The sequence below is a fragment of the Mus musculus genome, chromosome 2, assembly GCF_000001635.26.
Source record: "Mus musculus strain C57BL/6J chromosome 2, GRCm38.p6 C57BL/6J".
NCBI lineage: Eukaryota > Metazoa > Chordata > Mammalia > Rodentia > Muridae > Mus > Mus musculus.
In genome coordinates, this window is record NC_000068.7 from 44,452,055 (window position 1) to 44,473,021 (window position 20,967).

At 41.0% G+C, this 20,967-nt stretch overlaps 1 long non-coding RNA gene across 1 annotated transcript in view; it reads left to right on the forward strand.

The window, feature by feature from the left end:
* Positions 1-10,450, forward strand: part of Gm39805 — a 30,206-nt gene extending 19,756 nt beyond the window's left edge. Inside the window, exons 2-3 of the long non-coding RNA XR_866183.2 lie at positions 8,881-8,974; positions 9,442-10,450. This is a non-coding gene — a long non-coding RNA (predicted gene, 39805). The remainder of the gene's footprint in view (positions 1-8,880; positions 8,975-9,441) is intronic.
* Positions 10,451-20,967: the final 10,517 nt, after the last annotated feature.

Here is a 20,967-nt window from a genome sequence, read left to right on the forward strand (position 1 = left end):
GTAACTGTGCCCTGGTTCTTCCCCCTTAAAGTAAGAGAATAAGTTGTTATCATTATCAGTATTGTTATTGTTGTTATGTTGTTGTATCAGAGCCCACAGTTAACAGACTGGATTTTTAGAAATAGTTGACTATTTTAAAGAGACTTTGGGCTTTTACGTATTAACACTTCTTTTTTTTTTTTTTTAGATTATGGAACTTTTAAAAGTTAGAATGTTTTAAATCATTAATATTTCTGACCCTCCCTACCATCAGGGATCATCAGCTGATACTGGTCCAGTACGTATGGTGAAGAAGATACACACCGAGACCAGCTCCAGGAAGGCAGAGCAATTTTACTTGGGATGACTCAAAGCTTATATAGTTTTGTGAGCTGGGGGTGGGCAGTAGGAATATCCAGGATGGGCAAAGGTCATTGGTTGAAGGCTTGAGGTACTGAAATGTCTCATTAGCCTGGGGAATCTCAGGGGCAGATGAATTGGTTCTTATCAGGAGAAAGGAAGTTGAACCTGTACTCTAACTAAAGCTATGTGACATTCTGCGTGTTTTTTGAACTCCCCAGACAAGGTCAGAGAAAGGGAAGTCCTGATGATGAAGGGAGCCCTCCATTATGTGTCAGGCTCAGAAGGCTATCCTTGGAAGGCTATCTAGTCAATGGTAGACTTCCACCTTGGTTGGCAGAGTTTTCCCACAAATATAAACACGATATCTTGAGAAAAGAAAAGAAGAGAAGGGAAGGGAAGGGAAGGGAAGGGAAGGGAAGGGAAGGGAAGGGAAGGGAAGGGAAGGGAAGGGAAGGGAAGGGAAGGGAAGGGAAGGGAAGGGAAGAGAAGAGAAGAGAAGAGAAGAGAAGAGAAGAGAAGAGAAGAGAAGAGAAGAGAAGAGAAGAGAAGAGAAGAGAAGAGAAATGGTTGTGGTTTAACAATGATATGTTTGTGTGTTAAAAGAGGGGACCAGTTTTCCAAAATGTTTTTTGTTAGTTAGTTTGCTTGCTTGCTTGCTTGCTTGCTTGCTTGCTTGCTTGCTTGCTTGTTTTTTATATCAGGGAAGAAGAACCTCAACTGAGAAAATGCCTCCATCAGATTGCCTTTAAAAAAGCAGAGGGGGCATTTTTTTTTATTAATGATTGGTGTGACTGGACATAACCCAAGGTAAGGGGTACTTCTAACCCTGGGTTGATGGCTCTAGGTTCTATTTAAAAGGAGTAGGTTGAGTAAGCAATGAAGATCAAGCCAGAAATCAGCACTTCTCTATGGCCTCTATGTCAGCTCCTGCCTCCAGGTTCCTGCCTTGAGTTCCTGCCTTGTCTTCCCCTCATTAATAAACTGTTACCTGGAAGTGTAAACTGAAGTAAACCCTTTCCTCAAAAAGTTGGTTTTGGTAACGATCTGTATCATAGCGGTAGAAACTAACTAGGAGATAATATAAAATGAAAAGAGCTGTGTTGCAGCTAATTAGTTACAATTTACACTCGAAATAAATATTAGTGATTGCAATTTTGCAATCTTCTTTCCATAAATTAATTCCAGTAACATTTTTCCAGGCCTGAAATACTATCTTGATGCCACAGCCATCAGGTTTATCTTCCCTAACAGATGAGACAGTCCTAGTCCCTCCATTCCAGTTGAGGCTGAATGTCATCACTTTCTCAGAAGAGGTATTTCCCAATTATCTCATGCAAAATAACAACTCACTTCATACTCAGACTCTTTTTTAGCATTACTGTTTTAACACTTCTCATAATCTGAAGTTATCCAGTGTTGTGTGGTCCAATCTGTTTCTGACAGAGAGAATGCAAACGCTGTATGATAAAAGATAAATGATTTTCTTCACCATTGCAAACCAGTGTGTAGAACATTGCCTGGTATACATACAATGGGCACTCCATAATGTCACTAAATGAGTAACAAAATGAGTTTACTCTACTGCAATAATAATTTAATGTAATGTAATAATACTATTTTACTGGTGTGTGTGTGTGTGTGTGTGTGTGTGTGTGTGTGTGTGTGTGTGTTAGGGCTCATGTAACTAAAATGTGGTGATTTTAATAGCAACTGCTCAAAATATACACATGAGCAATACCTGGTGGTGGAGCATGGGGCCATTGGCAAACAAGAAAAATATCTCTAGCTCGTGCTTCTTTGAATAATATTTTATAAGGCCATCATGCCCCTCTATTTTTCAGAAAGAGAATACCAACAGAGTGTACAATGGTCCAGATCTCATAGTAGGTTAGGAGGAAGCAAGGCAAAACCTAAATTTACAAAGACTGTCAGATGAAATCAAACCTTCTCATTAAAAAATAATGTTAAGGTGTATAAAATCTTAGCCCATCAAAAGTCTATTGTTTAAGAACGTATAAAAAAATCTTTTTATCTTTTATCTAAAGCTTTGGAATAAAAGCTTTCAAGAACAAATTGGAAATCTTGGTACAGACTATAGGACAGATGAGTATGAGGCTGACCAGGAAAGCTTCAGGTGAGAGACATGCATAAGGTTGCCCATCAGTGCCTTGGGAGGAAGCACGAAGCCATCAGCAGAGCCTACACACAACTCTCATTACAGGGAAACCGTCACTCATCCTCAGCAAATCACTCTCTCTTTTTGAATCTTAGCTAAACAGTATCTCCTGGTATTGTGATAGACATATTCCTGGGCCAAATGAATTTTATAAAATTGTAAGTTATAATTCTGAAATGCAAAATAGTTCAACTCAACTACTGCATAATTCTGACTTAAGTAGTTGGTGTGTAGTGTTAGCTCTAAGTAACTTCATTATGTAAGTAAAAAGGATATTATTACTGTCCTGTAATGAAGAAACAGATAATATGAAGGATTGTATGCCTATTTAGGACTGGCAAAACTCATGTGAACTGAAACAAAAAAAATTATAAATGAAATCAAATATTTGTTTCTCCATCAAAAGACCCTAGTGTTCTACTACCTTTCTATGTCAGTAATTTCCCAGATTATGTGTGATATTTAATTTTATGTACCAGTTAAGAGTTACTTTAGATAACTGGTGAACTAGCATTCTTGGTGTGTCTGTAAGAATGTCTCTTTGTGAGAGATAAGTACTTGAACCTGAATAAAGAAAATTTACCCTCACCAGTGTGAACAGACATCATTCAATTGCCTGGACTATGACTGAACAAAACCATAGAGAAAAAAAGAAAAAAAACAAACAAACAAAAAAACCTCTCTCCTCTTCTTCCACCAGGAAATCTAGCTTCTAATCTCAGAGATCAGAGTTCCTGTTTCTTTTTCTTTTTTAATTTTATTTCATTTTATTTAATTTAGCTTTTAATCATTAACTTTACATCCAACTCACTGCCCCTTGCACAGTCACTCCCCCCACAATCTTTCCCTCCCCCAACCCTCTCTCTCCTTCTCCTAGCAGGTGGGCCCCCTTCTGGGTATCCCTCTACTCTTGGCACATCATCTCCCAGTGAGGCTAGACAAGGCAGCCCAGCTAGAACATATCCCAAGTAAGGCAACAGCTTTTGGGATAACCCCTGCTCCAGTTGTTCAGGACCCACATGAAGACCAAGCTGCATATCTGCTACGTATGTTCGGGTAGGCCTAGGTCCAGGCCGTGTATGTTCTTTGGTTGGTGGGTCAGTTTCTGAAAGCCCCAAGGGTCCAAGTTAATTAATTCTGTTGGTCTTCCTGCAGAGTTTCTATCCCCTTTGGGATAGAAATTCTTCATCCAAGTCTTCCATAAGAGTTCCCAAGCTCCATCCTCTTTTTGTGTGTGGGTATCTACATCCCTCTGAGCCAGTTAGTGGGCTGGGTCTCTCAGAAGACAGTTATGCTATGTTCTTGTCTGCAAGCATAACAGAGCATCATTAATAGTGTCAGGGGTTGGTGCTTGCCCATGAGATAGGTCTCAAGTTAGGACAGTTATTGGTTGGTCATTCCTTCAGTCTGTGTTCCATCCCCCATCCCTGCATTTCTTGTAGACAGGATAAATTTCGGGTTAAAAGTTTTGTGGGTGGGTTGGTTTCCCTATCACTCCATTGGGACTCCTGCCTGGCTAGAGGAGGTTCCTGTTTCTAAGTTCTTCAGGTTCCAGGAATTATACTGGCAGCTCCAGGTAGTTTCTAGGCCTTTGGACGTGGAGTGAATAACAACCAATTTTCTACTTGTAGGCATGGATCATGTGACTTCTTGGCTTTCATAATGGCATGAGCCATTTCCTGAAGTTGGAAGTGTGTGTGTGTGTGTACGTGTGTGTGTGTGTGTGTGTGTGTGTGTGTGTGTGTGTGCGTGCATACATATGAAATATATAGATACAGGTGACTTGATGCTGATATACACAGATTATGAAGAGAGAGATGGAAATGAAGATTCTAAATAGCATATGTCTATAAAATACACTGGTTAAAACACAGTGCTTAGCAGTACAGATCTGACACAAACTTAATATTATTCTCATGAATGTACTTCTGGGGCTCAGAATATACCTAACATATGGAAGATGCTCATAAATACGTATTATAGAGGAAGTACAGATGAATAATGAAAGAAAAGAAGTGAAAAGTACAAGAAAAAGAGGGAACAGAGAGAAAGAAGACAGGAAAAAAGAAAAGTGAGTCTTGCAGAAAGTGAATCTTGGGTTTTGGGGGGTGTTAGTTAGTTTGTGTGTTTGTTTGTTTGCTTGCTTGGTTGTTTTTTCCAGACAGAGTTTCTCTGTGTAACAGAGACATTGCTGTCCTGGACTCACTTTATAGACCAAGCCAGCCTCAAACTCTTAGAGATATGCTTGCCTCTGACTCTTGAGCACTGAAATCAAAGGTGTGCATCACCATGCCCTGGGTAAGTCTTCGTTTTAACTTCACTATTGGTTGGCTCTTCAGTGTATGGTAAAGGACAACCATTCATTCATGATGTCTTTAGTGGAATTACCCTGTAATGGGGGAGGGGGACAGCAAATGCTAGCAATGCTAAATTAAAACCCTAGTGCCAGGAAAGGGTTGCCTAATTTTTGAACTATTGGCCAGTGGGATCCCATAGAATGCCAAATATTGTAGGCTAAATGGTCACATCCAGAACTTGATGCTAAAGATACCACATACTTGAGTCATAAAAGATAGAAAAATCAAACAGGTATTGATCTGAAAACTTCATCACTACTAACTAGCTTTCATAGTACTGGGAGGTGCTGCACTCACTACCAAAGGAAAAAACGAATCAATAATCTTACTCATCTGTGAACCCAAAGAGCTACAATAATAACTGTCCTAGCACGATTTGCACACTGGAACAACAGTGACATGAATTTTATGGAAGTAACTAACCTTGCTCTGCCTGAATTGAAGGTCTACTCCATAAGATGCAACCCAGGCCTAGAACTGTTATTTAGGCCAAGAACCTCTGGCTAGATAAGTCATAAGCCCCAAATGATAACCTACTACTATTATTCTGCTAAATTGACATGGTATTAAAATTTTTTCCTAATGGCTTATTACTAGACCCATAAATCAATGTATATCTCAACTTTCATTTAAAAAAAAAAATCTTGTACCAGATGCCCATTAACACAGAGACCCATACTGGCCAATGTACAGAAAATAGGAGACCTTGGAATGCTTAGCCCCAAATGGGACATATTTATCACACTCCTTCCCCCAAGGCTCAGGAAACTTTGAAAGAGAGGACAGAAAGATTGTAAGTGCCAGAGAAAAAGGGTTTAGGAACACAACAGTTAAATTATACACACAAACACATAGTGATTAAGACAGCATACGAAATGCCTATGCAAATTCACTCCAGACAAAACCCATGTGGAAAGAATGAAATAAGCAGAAGGTCCCACTCCAAACTGAGGAATTATTGGCATTTGATAGCTGCTGGAAGAGAAAGATCCCCATTTCTTTAAGGGTGTGATTCACGAGAGGTCAACCATATTACAGGGCAGGCTTCACACCCAAGAGTATTTGAGCAACAAGAATTGGGCTTGATGGTTTGGAAAGAAAGGGGAGGGGGACACCAAGTTGAATGGGGGTGGATCTGGGAGGAGGTGAGAGATGGCATAAATAGGATAAAAATACATTGTATGAAGTTCTCAAAGAATTAATTTTTAAAAAGTCTTTTTAAATCAAGAAACTAAAGCATAGAGATCAATCTATGGCACTATTAAATAAAAAGAGGAATATGTAAAGACCACATGGCCAACTTTTTCAGGTTTGTCTCATATATATTGTTTATGTTTACATATATATGTGTATATTTACATATGTGTATAAATATGCAAATATATGTGTATAAATATATGTGTGTATATATATTGAGAGAAAGTGGGTAATAAAGAGAAAGAATGAATTATTAAAAGAAAGAAGAGAAGGATCACATGGTCCTCAGAGGGTGTAGAGACAAAAGGGAATTTATTTGGGAAGTAAATTTGTGTATATAATTTGCCCTGAGTTCTTTGGCACAGAAGTGAGGTCTAAAGTAAATGATACAGCAAAACTTGTAATAATAAGAGTACTATACTTCTTCCTCACCACACAATTTACAGTAGAATCAAAGGACTATGCTTTTATGCAGCTCTTACAGGAAAAGCAAGACATAGGCAAGAAATAAATTATCTTCCATTGATTGTCATGGAGAGCCTGAGCTTATTGAACTAATACTTTATTAGTATGCTCTAGCTCAAATGATGTTGATCTTTTATTGTTCTTGTGGTAACTCTTTATTTTAAGTATCTTATCATTATGAATTCATTTAGCATTGATTACAATAGCACTGATCATAAAGAATTAATTTGGCATTACCGTGTATGTCATATGCCCTTATAGAAGAGTTTGGCCATAATTCAAAATTAATTAATATGGCAAAGTTTATTGCTTTGCTGCTGTGCATTTTTTAATGTTTCTACTTTTTTAAGGCAGGTATATCATAGCAAGAACACACCTCAGGCATCCTGCTTTCAATCCAAAGTAGTAATAAATGGTAAATTTGCCCTTTGCTTTTTGTTTGTTTGTTTTCATGTCTCAGGACATTTAGGATTCCAGACCAGCATTCAGGATAAACAAAAGTCTGAGTCCTGGAAAATTGGTTATGGGTGTTAAGTCATCCAGCCCACATGCTATACCTGGGCTGAGTAGCATAATTAAGTTTTTTGGGTTTTTTTGGCTTTTTTTCCCCTCTTCTCAATCAATACCTCTAACTCTCACCAATGTACCTTCAGCAAAGGAATTTCATTCCCTATGATAATGTACAGAATCACCAGAGATCAAAACACTGTAGGCAAAGTAAAATTGTTGAGCTCCAATGCAAGACAATCGAGCATCACAATCTATGTCAAGTATCACGTTTCTGGAATGCCTACCTGGAGTCTTCAGTTTAAAATCCACTTAGGAGCCAGGTTGATGGCTCAGTCATCGAAGGCACTTGCCACCAAACATGGGTACCTGAGTGTGATTGCAGAGCCCACGTGGTTGAAGGATAGAACTGACTCCCTCAAGCTGTCCCCTGATCCCCACACATACAGCATGGCACATGCACACTCACACATACTCAGTAAGTACTGTCTTTAAATTCTCTTTCTGTTGCTGCTGCTATTCTGTCCCTATAGTGGCACAGTCCAGTTTATTAGGATGTTGTGTTGTGGATGACTGGGCTATAGTGTCAATATATGTCTGCTATGACAAAACATCAATGTCTAAAAACCTCAAACAGTGCTGAGAAAATCTTTAAGGCTGTCATGGTTCTTCTTGTAGGTGTAACCCTATATGTGTCTTTAGGGCCACTGGACTGATTCATCTCTTCATGAGACACCAATACTAGGCAACCCAGTATAGAAAAGTACTCCAACTCAATAACATTTTGGAGTTTTAAAGGACAGCTTTCTCCTGAGGGACAGTCTGGAATATGAGATTGCCCAAGAGGAAGATTCATATGGAATGTCATTGTGACAGACTCTAGGATACAAGGGGACATCTCAGTTCCCAAGAAGGAGCAACAGAACACATCTACTGATGTGGTATCTCAAAGAAACATGGTGACCAAGGACAGTGCAAGATTAGCCAGAATAGCCACCACCACGGACCAGCTGGGTGGGCTGATGGAGGGGTCCATGGCTAGCAGTAGAGTAGCAGAATTCTAGGCAATCGTGCAATTATGTCACTTGTGGTTTTCTTTTTTACCAAAACTAAAATTAGAATACAGCGGACAAGACTGGCAATATAGTCCTTGGCCTTGTAATGACTTAGCCAGTACACATGACCCTCACACCTGAGCTGCACAAAACCGTCTCCGTAAGTAAATCCGGTGTACAATGAGCAGCCAAGGCCAAATCCAGTCAGACCCAGTGCAGTCAGAGACTTCTGGGACAATACTGCATTACCAGGTGTTTGTTAGAATTCCTACTCAGCTTTGCCAAAAACAAACAAACAAACAAACAAACAAGCCTTTCAAATATAAAAACTGGTTTTGTTCTTGCCAAATATATATACCACATAACATACACAAAACCCTTCAAGAAAGCACAGGGGCCGAGGTAGAGGCTATGACCCAGGTTTAGAATGTTTGCCCACCATGCTCAAAGTCCCACCTCAATCCCTAGCACCATGAGGAAAGGAAGAAAAGATTAATCCCTAGGTTAATGTTTTCCATGCAGCCCTCAGTCACAGTACAAACTCTCCCTGGGAGAGGCGTTCTGAACAATGGTGTGAGGTACTCTTGGATTTAGTATCAAAATTTTCCTGATAGAAAGAAGGAGTATAGTCTGCTCTTTCCATCTGCTATGAAGAAGGTATGCAAACCTCTATTCTCAGCTTTCTAATTATGGATATCTTTTTATTTATTAAATTTATTTATTTTTATTTATGTATTTACATCTTGTAATCCAATACCAACTTTTACTCTCCCCACTACAGATATCTTCTTGGTGAAAGTTAGTAGCTACTCAATAAGACAGCACCGCTGAGGAACATGGGAAATCTGAAGTCCAGAATCTGCTTGTCCCATCAGGTTGGTTAAAGTTTTTAAGCAAAGGAAAGACTGAAGCAAACTGAAACAATCGGTCCTTGATGCCTTAACTTAGCATGTCCCTTGATTGTAGGTGTTTTGGGGTGTCTTAGTGGCTGCAGTGATGTCACTAAAGGGTTCAGTACTTCCCAGTGTCTTTATTTCTGCTATGGGAAGCAATGACAGAGATTTACAGTTCTCCAGAATAACACAAGATTTCTGAGAACACTGACTAACAGAACCAGTCAGAGGCTTATTGATGGAGCACCGAATTGGAAACCCAGGTTTATTGAGAAGTAGCTGCGTAAGAGGAGAAAAGGCAAGAGCAGGTACCAAAACATGCAAAGGCATGGGAAACAGGAAGGCGGTGTGGAAAGGAATGTGGCTTAAGAAGTGCAACCAGAGATTACGTGTAAAAGATCAACAAAGAGACCTGGGCTACACTAACAGCCTTTTCCTTCTGTTTGCAGGTTTTAATAGCCACCAGTGTTTCTCAGCACTCCCCTTCCTCGGAACGACAACATCAGAGTGCTGGCACAGATTTCTTAAAATTGTACTGGCAAAAGATAAACAAAGCTCAAGATATAGACATATATTTTATACAGAAGAAAAGGCAGGACACACGGAATGCAAGTCCTCTGGCTCACAGTTGCAAGCTGACTAGTTACCCAAAATGAGCTCACTGCAAAAATCACTGTTCACTCCTTAGGCACCACTCGCCAACTGGGTATAACAGACACTGGCCGGCTCCTGAACTCTCCTCCAATTAAGCTGCACAACCTGTTAACGCTCTGCCAATGGACGCTATTTACTTAGGATCTGCATAACTTGCCAACTGTTCACTCTGTGGAATTCCCAGCAACGAGAAAGGAACAATTGGGGGAAATTTTTGTTAGCATCCTTTCTTTAAAGTTTCCATAGCAGAAGGGCATGCATCACCGTGGAGCAGATGCGCTGAGACCAAATGCTCTCTTCCTCATGATTACAGTTGGTTCTACCTGTGGATAGGCAAGCTAATTCCACTGCAAATGTGCAAGAGAGGGTAGTACTAACGTACAATGTGTGGTCCTGGAGGCTTTGTTCCCACATAATAGGGTGCTTCATTTCACAAGAACTGGCACATACAGAACACTGAAGCAAGCAGCCCTGTGTGTTGGGATCAGGATCTGCCTGTACTGCTTACAGAATGCCCTGGTTCACAGTGATGTTGACAGAAATAGTGCGGCATTTCTTATTCAGCGTTGGAAAGTAATGATTCTTTCTCCTCAATGTGCTCAGTGACTCTGCACCCTATTGTTTTCTGCCATTTGAAAACGCCCGAGGATGTCATTATAACTGCATGTATCAATATTAAACCTTTGCAAACAGTTGACTAAATGAGCTGTTATTATCTTTGTTTCTGAAAATAGTGTACCTTTTTACTTCATTTATCAGTAACTAGGTGTAGTCAATTGCACTCTGGTATTGATCCCAATATCTATACCAGTCACAGACTACCTATCCTCAAGGTCATTGTGAGGTCGGGTTATGATCAATATGAATTGACTGTCTGCAAATAAATTTATGTGGCTCACATAATTGCAAGTAATGCCTTTTTTCAAATTAAGGTGGACCATTTTATGAAGCATATGTGTTTGAAACATTAACCGTAACATCATCCAACTCTGCATAATGAACCAATCTCGCTAGAATTTACAAGTCCTCCCTGTATCACGGAAAGCTGTGTAAGCTCCCTGATAACCATTTCTAAATAACACCTGCAGAGTTTCAAGCTTTGGGTTTAGTGTTGAGGCTGATTATGTTTTTCCAAGCAACGGTACTTTCCCGGGTAATCTCTGTATGCATCTTTATCTCCAATTTTCAATTCTCATTTCTATCAGTGCTGTTTCAAAAAGTCCACAGTAGAATGTATGTATAGGCATCCCAGTCAGAGGACCATATTTGGTAAAAACAAACAAAACAACAACAACCAAAAAAAAAAAAAAAAAAAAAAAAACAACAACTTTCTAGAACCGAAGCATCAGCAATGATGCAGAATGTAGAGCAGACTCGGGCGCCATGCCTGAGTGTGGGCCCCCCACACTGGGAGACGCACTTGTGATCAGCCTGCTAGCCACTGGATGTCACTGACGCTTACATAAATGGAGCTTAAGGGGCATTTATCTGACTGTAAAAATCACGACTTCAGTAGAAAGCAGTTTAGCTAGAAACATTTCACTCAGGCAATTTCTAATTTCAGAAAAATAGGCTCATAAAGCCACAAAGGCGATACCCAACTTCAAGCGTGATTAGCTTCAGTTGTTTGTTTCAGCTTTAACTGGGGTATGAATAAATAGCAAGTTTTGGGGGTGCACTCCATATGACAGCAGCTGACGCTCTCCTTCAAAGGGACACCAACCAATCAGGGTTGTGACATCTTAAAATACCCATCAGCAACTCTAACCCATAGAGCAGTAACTTGGAACCTCCTTTTGATTTTGTGATTATTTCCTTGTTTAACATTGTTCCACATGTCACTATTTTCCTGAAAAAACAAAAACAAAAAAGGATTATTTTGGAGCACTAAAATGTCCTTTTTCAATAAAATATTATTTTGCTTCAGATTTTAAACAAGTAATGGACTTTGTAAAGCATAATTAATGGTGTCAAGTCTCAGAAAAAGCTTCCTTGGTTGTATCGTGAGTAAAATGGCTTCCACCACAAAATTCGTTCTCAAATCAGATGGTAGCAGAGGAATATAATTTTCCTTGACAATTGTATGAATTCTCTTTCTAGGACTTATGCAGAGTCAATCAGGAATAGCAGTAGACAGTCTACAGTGTAAATGTGGAAGTGCAGTGGGTTGGAAAGGTCTAACTAAACGAGGGCTTATCTTTTGTCTTTCACGTAGACACAAAGCAAATGTAGTTGGTGAGTGGCTTGGAGAAAAAGGCACAACAGAAGAGCAAAGAATTATGACAAATGACATTGTACCAGGCACGCTGCCGTCCCGAGCTTGAGCCATTTGAGAAGCTATTTTGAATTAATAACGCATGCCATCATGATTACATTTGCTTAGCAGAAACATTTTAAGAAATAACAGCCTGCAGACGGCAACTGAAACAATAGTCCTCTGCCCTTCCATAGCACATAATTGTCATTTTTCAATGGCGAGAAGGGGTTCAAAACCCACTCTCACTAAAGCCCAGGCTCCATTTGCTGGTGTCTGTATAACAAAATCAAATTAGTGCCCCCCCACTAAGATATATCATTGAAAATACAGACATAGAAACTGCAACATCCCGCGTCAGTGACATCGTTTGAGCTGAAGCTTCCAAGCTGGAAAGGGTGAGCAGGGCAAGGTAAACTAAATTCAACTGGCACCTAGCAAGTCACTCAGCAACAGTGAAGGAAACGATTGCATGGCATCCAGTCTCATCTCCCCACACCACACAAAAGAGTGAAAACCAAGAAAACGTGCTCTGTGTTAGAAACTATCCATAGCTAAGCTGACGGGAAAGCAAAGTGCAGAGCCAAATCACACACTGCAAGCTAACATGTCCCAATCTGTTCTTAGTTCAGGTATCGGGAACACCTGGAATGCCACCTGTGGACAAATCAACCAACGCTTGGGGAAAGGCAGAAAGACGACGCTCCAAGGAGTTCCCTTGCTCTCTTAAGCTGCATTTCCACCTTAAATCATTGGCGAATGCAGCAACAGTAGGTAAGGTGCTCAATGCAATTAAATTCAAAACCTGAATGTATTGAACTTTCGGCAATTATACATGGGTCATCTCTGGACAATATGTTGGCCATCTGGTAGCATCTGTGCCAGTGCCTCTAATAGCGAGCCTGCTGTGGCTCCAGGCCATGGCAGGCCGTGCTAAGCAGGTCACATGTTGTGTCTTTTAGCCATATTTAGGTCACAATTTGGGGTAGGAGAAAGCAGGAATTATCTCTTCTACACAAAGGCAAAAACAAAAAAAAAGGATAATCCCTTGTAGGTATCTTTTGCTTTGTTAAGTGGAGAAGGGTAGGCTTTACAGTTTTCTTCCACTCATCATCCCAACTTGTACAAAAGAGAAAATATTAAATGTTAAGCATTCATCTTTAAGTCATCTCCCTATACCTCAAAAAAAGAGAATCTTTAAAAAAAATAGTAGTATGCCTATTTATCTTTAATAAAAGCAAACTAAAGAAAAAGAAATTAAAAACTATTAATCAGTCCATAGATAATGGATAAAATGCGGACTAACCTGGGAAGCTAGGTATATGTAATGAGAATTTGGCAAGAGGGGGTGATTTTAAAAGTACATCTCTTTCAAACAGGAATATTAGCCAATTATACACTGTTGTGAATGCGTCTATCTTTAGGTTAGTTGATTCACAACATGAGGAAGCTGCTACATGAAAGGTTTACATGTAAACAAAATGTCTATACCACTGAGAAATGAGATACTGGCTTCCAGAGTAAAATGAAGATGTATTCACAAAATAAAAATCTGTTTTAGACCCTCTGATATCAATATAAGGTTTCAGCTTGTAATATTTACAGATTACCTCTGGAAATAAACAGCTCCAAAATGCACATTTTAATAGTGAGAACCATATAAATATTGCTCAAGTTGACTTGATATAGATTTTAAAATGCAATATGGATAAGACCCGAGTTCGACATAAGCAATTCCAGTTTGACATCAATTAGTGAGTAGCTTTTACTCTTATAGACATATTTATAATGGAAAGGAGTGCATTTAGACTTTAAGGTCCTGCCAACTAATCAATTTGATGAACTAATTGATAATAAATGTTAATTGACAACTAACAGCAGTCAATTAATTGCATTCCAAATGCGGCTCCGGGAAGCTGAGTTGAACATTACTCTAACTCAGTCTTCTGAAATAATAGCTCAGCGATGACTTTGCACTAGGTTGTAAAGGTCCAAGTGGGCTAGCCTCTTCCTGAGTAGGATAGCAAGAACCTCAGAGCTCATGCTCCCATGAGAAGCAGCTCGTCCCCTAATTTCCCCTCTCCCTAGTGCTGGGAGTCTATCTACAAGACAGTGTAACTTCATCAAAACCTCCTGGTTTTGACTTATCTAATGGAGAGTCACTACTGGCCTCCAAGACAACAGCTGAGTCTTCTTCTCTTTACATGCTCCATAATTTTTCCAGAGCCACTTAACTAAAAGAGCACCTCAACTTTAGGGTGGCTCTGTTTGGTTACAGAACTTTCACATTCAAGAGATGATCTTAACTGCTCCAGCCCTACCTCTTCTGATGGTCCATTCCAGCCTTGCTCTCAAATCCCACACAGCTGCCATTTTTCACACTCTGTTCTTCTGGGCAGCTTCACATTTTCCTCACAATGCATACCCCTCCCTGGCATGACACCTGTCCCTGTTTCCTTAAGAGAGAACTCATTGGGTTAAGTGTAACTTCAATGGGGATGACAGCAGTCATTGTGAATCTTTGGTTTCTAACCACTACATATAGTTGAGTACTTGACAGTGAAATAAATCAGTCTGGAAATTACTCCTCCATCTGAAGTTCTAAGCAAGTACACAGCCTTGCTATTCACAGGCACCGCATTCCCAAATGCAACCAAGCAAGGATCTAAAGTATTTATGAAGAGCTGAAGAGATGGGAAGGCAGTTGAGACGACCCAAGTTCTATCCCTAGCACCCTTGTCAGGAGCTCACACCACCTGTAACTATAGGTTCAGGGACCAACAGTCTTCTTCTGGACCAACTCAGATACCTACCTACATTCTCGTGCACACACCCGTGCACACACCCGTGCACACACACACATTATTCAAAACAAAATAAATCTTTAAAAATGTTTATGAAACAAGCACAGCATCTTTACTGGAAATGTACAAAGTTTTTTCTTGATATTGTCCAAGTAGTGAAAAAGAAGAATTCATGTACCCTTTACATTCTTCTAAGATGATAAATGCACTAGTGATTATTTGCACTATACAGAAGAATATGCCAACAATACATGATATATAAGGAATCACACATCCAGGGGTTTAGTGTCTGCAGAGGGCTCTAGGCTATAAGGGATGACAGAGTCTAGCACAGGCTGTAGAGTAGAATGAAAAAGAATATTATCATGAGAGTTGGAGAACCCAAGTCCAGCCTTGGCTCCATGTGACTTGTCACACTGGGAAGAAAACCACCCCATCTCTCCAGGACCTGGTTCTCATAACAGAAATAAAGATCTTGACAGGATGGTCTCCTCACTAGAAGGTCTCCATGATTTTGTTATTAATTTTTCCTATTTGAAAGAAGACAATTCTCCATTGTTCTTTTCTGGATATGCTCTCCTTTGGGGGGAAAAGTAATAATACAATAGAATCATGTGTGTTTCATCAAGACTCTTGCCTCAGAAGTCTTTATGGAGTTAGTAAATGTCACTATAAACTTAAATAAATGGCAGCTGAGGGAGAAATGAGTAAGGAATACAGGGAGAGGCCAGAGACTTTAAATGAAATTTCAAGTGAGATGTGAGATTTGAAGAGACAGCTGGAGCAAAGAAGGCTCTGACAGGAATTAAAGGAGTTTGAGGGTCAAAGGAACACGGGGAGAACATAAAGGTGAAAGCAAGGCACTTTTCAAATTTTTGGATTTCCAACCATACCATGTAATTGAGTGGTTTAATTTCAAGGAAAGGGAAACAACCATAATTCTGAAAGAGACACAAAATAAACGCCTATGGGAGTGTGGGCGCACCGTGGAGGTGCTGAGAGCGTGGTGAGCGATAGGCCCACACTTCCAGGACACTTAACTACATCTCCGGCCCATCTGAGAAGGGAGTGGGACTCAGAACAAAGACGCGGGCTCTAGTTGTGTGAATTCTTACTTCCCCATTGCTTTCTTGGGTAAGAGCCAAATCAAACTCCCCAAATCCCTAATATTCTGACCAGAGAGACAGGGTGACTTTCAAACACAACTACAAGGGAAAAGACTGTTTTTCTCAAAATGAGTATCAATAAAGGGTTTCTACGAACCTGCTTCGGAAGGCAGTTCGTTGGCCTCTTCCCTATCTTTCATTACTCACCCTGCTCTGGTGTGTGTTTGTATTTTTAAGAGGGGGTGGGGGGGAAGTGTATGAGAAGCTGGCCCAGTGACCTGAACTCACTCTTCCATTTTCCTGCTGAATGCTAAGATGATATGCAGATAGCCTGGGGTAAGTGGGAAATCCTATTCCACATGGGAGAAAGCCATAAACTCATGGAGTGTCATTGTCACGGGCGAGTTCAGATATTATTTCAATAAACTCCTTTGAGCAACATAATCTGTGATTTTATTAAAAGACCCTCAGGTTTACTTGATGGACTATAAATAATCTATATGCTCTCTCAAACAAAACATTCAGATGACAGAGCAAAGGCATTCCGTTTTTCCCTCAACTTCCATTAGGAGCGGGTCTGTTTGCTGCCAACGCAGCCTCCTGATGCATGTGCTGGGGTTGGATGGGATCCTAATGAGGCTCTGTGACAACAAGCACATCTGGATTTCCCACCGCCTCTGAGTGGCAGGTGAAGGAAGGTTCGGGAGCATGCCAACAAACAAAGCTATTTCCTTCTACCCCGTTGTATACAGCAAGGGTTTTCATTTCATTTCCTGCTCCTCCAAGGAGCCTTATCCACTTGCTAAATTCTCCTTGAGATGCGCAACTTGGGCTCAGATCACACCCTCGCTGTCTTCCCTCTGTCTTCCTCTTCCTGTCCTTCTTCATTTCCCCACTTCCGCTTTCTTGAGATCCTCGGAACTTGAAGGGTGATCAATAGAAACTGCTAGTTTATTGTGTCGTATGAACTCGAGGCAATCTTTTAGTCTCCTTGAGTATATCTTGCTTACTCTAAGCCATATTACAGGCACCCCCAAATCTCAGATCTCATTCAAAAGCGAGCCAAAGAGGATACTCTCTCAAAATGTTCTCCAGTGGACTAAGCCTTTTATGAACAGGGTGTGACTTCTTGTGTTCCTATTTCCCACAAAGCCGAGCCTGGGTTTCCCGTTAGCAAAGGTCGAAACAAACTGAATGGGTGCTGGAGAATGGGGTGACTATAACGACAGAATATTAATATATTACTAAATAATACGAGGCTAGCACCAATATAGAAACAAGGTTTTCAAAGCTAAAGGCAGTGCATAAAAATAATTACAAGGATTTTTAAAAATGGGACTGAAAGCCTGGTAGCCCTTAGAGAAGACTGAGGAAAGGTGAGAACTTAGCCCAAATCAGTCACGTGGGGAGAGAAGACGACTCCGCAGAGGACAGGTTTGAAGGAGATAGCCAGAGTTTAATAAGAAGAGTAGGAGAGTCCCAACAGAGGGTCATTATAAAAATATTAACTTTGAAAATTATATAATTACATAACAAAAAGAAGGCTTCAAGCCACATTTTTTTTTTCCCCAAAGCAGTTTGTCCTCCTCTGCTAATTAGGCTCCATCTACTGCCCTCCCTCCTTGGGCATCCCAATCCACCGGTAGGAAACCGGCCTGGGTTTAAAGTCCCTCTCACCCACAGCATTAGCCCAGACTGCTTGGGACAGATAGGGTATTTATTGTAAAGAAGAAAGCCAAATGTCCTCCTGAGAAATGAAAGACTTCCATGATGATAATAAATGAATCTGCAAATGTCGGGCCCAGGACCAACTGCAGAAATGCTCCACTGGGCTCTGGAGTTGGTTGGTTGTCTGGGTATTGGGGGGGGGGGGGTACTTGTATTTTTAATAAAAAAAAAATCTTTTAAAAATATTTTTTAAAAATCAATTCTCTCATATTCATCTTAATTTATTCTCTCCTCCCCACCCGTTTCCTCTCCCTCCTCTCCTCCCAACCTTAATTTCTCCTTAGAAAAGAGCAGGCCTCCCAAGGATATTAACTAAACATGGCATGTCAAGTTGGATTAAGACCAGGTATCTCCCCTCATAGCAAGGCTGGATGGGGCAGCCCAGTAGGAGGAAAAGGTATTCAAAAGAGTCAGAGAAAACCCACCCACCCCTCATGCCCAACCCCTGCTCCCACTGTTAAAGGTCTCAAAAAAGACCAAGCTACACACAACATATATGCAGAGAGCCTAGGTCAGACCCATGCAGACTCCCTGGTTGTCAGGTCAGTCTCTGTGGGTCCCTATGAGCCCAGGTTAGATGATTCTGTGTGTGTGGGGGGGGGGGGGGATCCTTGACACCTCTGGCCCTTACAACCCTTTCTCTTCCTCTCTCTCCTCCTTTTCCTCTTCCACGGGGAGCTGTGGAGTTTTGCTATGTTTTTGTAATTCCAAAATAATTTCAAACTGATAAGAAGATGCAAATTCTAATACAAATAAGATTGTACATGTTTACAGTCATTGATTAGAACGTGAACAAAAAATAATGAATGTGAGCAAGAATTTTAAAAACTATTGACCGGGCATGGTGGCGCACGCCTTTAATCCCAGCACTCGGGAGGCAGAGGCAGGCAGATTTCTGAGTTCGAGGCCAGCCTGGTCTACAAAGTGAGTTCCAGGACAGCCAGGGCTATACAGAGAAACCCTGTCTTGAAAACAAACAAACAAACAAACAAACAAACAAACAAAAACTATTGAATTTTTTAAGGTGGTTGCTTTGTTGTTTTTGTTGCTCTTTGCTTGAGATTGCTGACAATTAAATGCAGAGCCTAGTGCATGGTAAGCAGACTTTTTTTTTAACCACTGAACTACATCATCATCTGGTTTATTATCATATCTTACTTTGGAGGTTATGGTCTGATGTAAAGGAACATTTGTTATCATTTTTCCAATGCTCCTGGGAGAGAAATGAAGAAGTGAGTTTTTATACCAGCTTTATAATGCTACAGATGGCACCAAGGGCCTTCTTATTCTAGGCAAATGCTCCACCACTAATCCACTCCCAACCCTAAGAAGTAGGTTTTTCTTGAGGAATTCAACTATATAGACTCTATAGAGGCTTTGGAAGGAAGTCGTCAGTTCTTTCTTTCCTATGCTTTAAGGGGAAGCCCTCACAGGGCAGTTTCCAGTTTCAGACGTAAATATACCACAGCTAATATTTTTCAACTTTTATTTTATCTTATCATCTTTAGTTTGCCTGCGTGAGAACTACGCACATGTGGTGCTCATTAAGGCCTGCAGAGGGCACCAGATCTTGTGGAACTGAAGTTAACAGGTGTCAGTGAGCTTCGCTCTGGGTGCTGGGAGTTAAACCAGAGTCCTCTGAAAGAGCAACCAGCACTGAGCCCATTGTGCTATCCCACAGTTCAGATTTTTATTCAGAGGCCTCAGGGTGGTGTTTTGGTTTCTTCAAACATAGTTTGTTATCAGAGGTCTGGAAATTGCAATAACAGTATGATTCATGTAAAAAGGTGGATTGATTGGTTGTTCTCTCCTATATTATGGCCTGACTGCAATTTCCCCTCCCTCTTCTCCTCCCAGTTCCTCCCCCTCCTACCTCCCCTCTGTGACTCTGCCCTGGGAACAGAAAGGAATGTACATGTTCTGAATGAACTCCCTGTGAAGGATCCACCACACACAGAGACACACCCAAGGCAGTGTTACCAAGGATAAGTTAAAAGGTCAACACACCTGTACTGGCTGGTTTGATGTGTCAACTTGACAGAAGCTAGAGTCTTCTAGGAGAAAGGAGGGTCAACTGAGGAAATGCCTCCAGGAGATCCAGCTGTAAGGCATTTTCTCAATTAATGATCACTGGGAGAGGGCCCAGCCCTTGGTGGGTGTGGCCATCCCTGGATTGCTGGTCCAGGGTTCTATAAGGAAACAGGTTTTGCAAGCCATGTGAAGCAAGCCAGATAGGAGCACCCCTCCATAACCTCTGCATCAGCTCCTGCCTCCAAGAGCCTGCCCTGTTTGAGTTTCTGCTCTGACTTCCTTTGGTGATAAACAGCAAAGTGGAAGTTGTGAAGGTTTGATCTTTTGCAAATTCTAAGTATTTGGTATTCTGCAATTCTAAGTGTGGCCCTGAAGACCTGGTTGCCCCAGAGACGAGAGAGTCAGCAAGTAGACCCAAGTGAGCTATGTGACCTTGCCCCCAAGTTAGTTCTTTAATTAATTAATTAATTAATTAATCAATTTACACTCCATATTTGATCCCCTCCCCGCCCACCCTCCAACTGTTCCACATCCCATACCTCCTCCCCACCCACCCTGTCTCCATGAGGATGTCCCTACCCCTTACCCCATCTGACCTCTAAACTACCTGGGGCCTCCAGTCTCTTGAGGGTTAGGTGCATCATCTCTAAATGAACACAGACCCAGTAATCCTCTGCTGTATGTGTGTTGGGGCCTCATATCAGCTGGTATATGTTGCCTGTTTGATGGTCCAGTGTGTGAGAGATCTCAGGGGTCCAGATTAATTGAGACTGCTGGTCCTCCTACAGAATCACCCTCCTTCTCAGCTTCTTTCAGCCTTCCCTAATTTAACAGGGGTCAGCTGCTTCTGTCCATTGGTTAGGTGCAAATATCTGCATCTGACACTTTCAGCTGCTTGTTGGGTCTTCCAGAGTACAGTCATGCTAGGTCCCTTTAAGTACCGATAGCCAATAGCTGGGCAGAAGAGACGTAGGCGGGGTTTAGGGTTCCTGGGATTGGGGGGTGGGGGTCAGAGGAAAACCATGAGAGGGGGAGGAGGAGAGAGGAGGGAGAGGGAGAAGAAGATGAGGAAGAAGAAGCCACCATGGGTTAGATGAGTCATTAAACCACGGCAGAGGGCACACCAATTGGAGTTAAGTGCAGCCCAGATGAAATATAGTAATAATTTGGGGTTATTGATAAGAAAATAGATTCTAATGACATAGAGAGTAGATATCTGCCCAGCTCTTGTGCTGTTTAAGGCTTACTGTAAATAATAAAAGTTGCTCATGTCTTTAATCAAAGCAGGATAGAAACCCTGGATTGGGATTAAAAATTTCTTGGACAGGAAGTATGAGCGGAATAAGATCCACTTGTTCTTTGGCCATTGTGCTTTGTTTGTTGAAGCAATAGAAATCC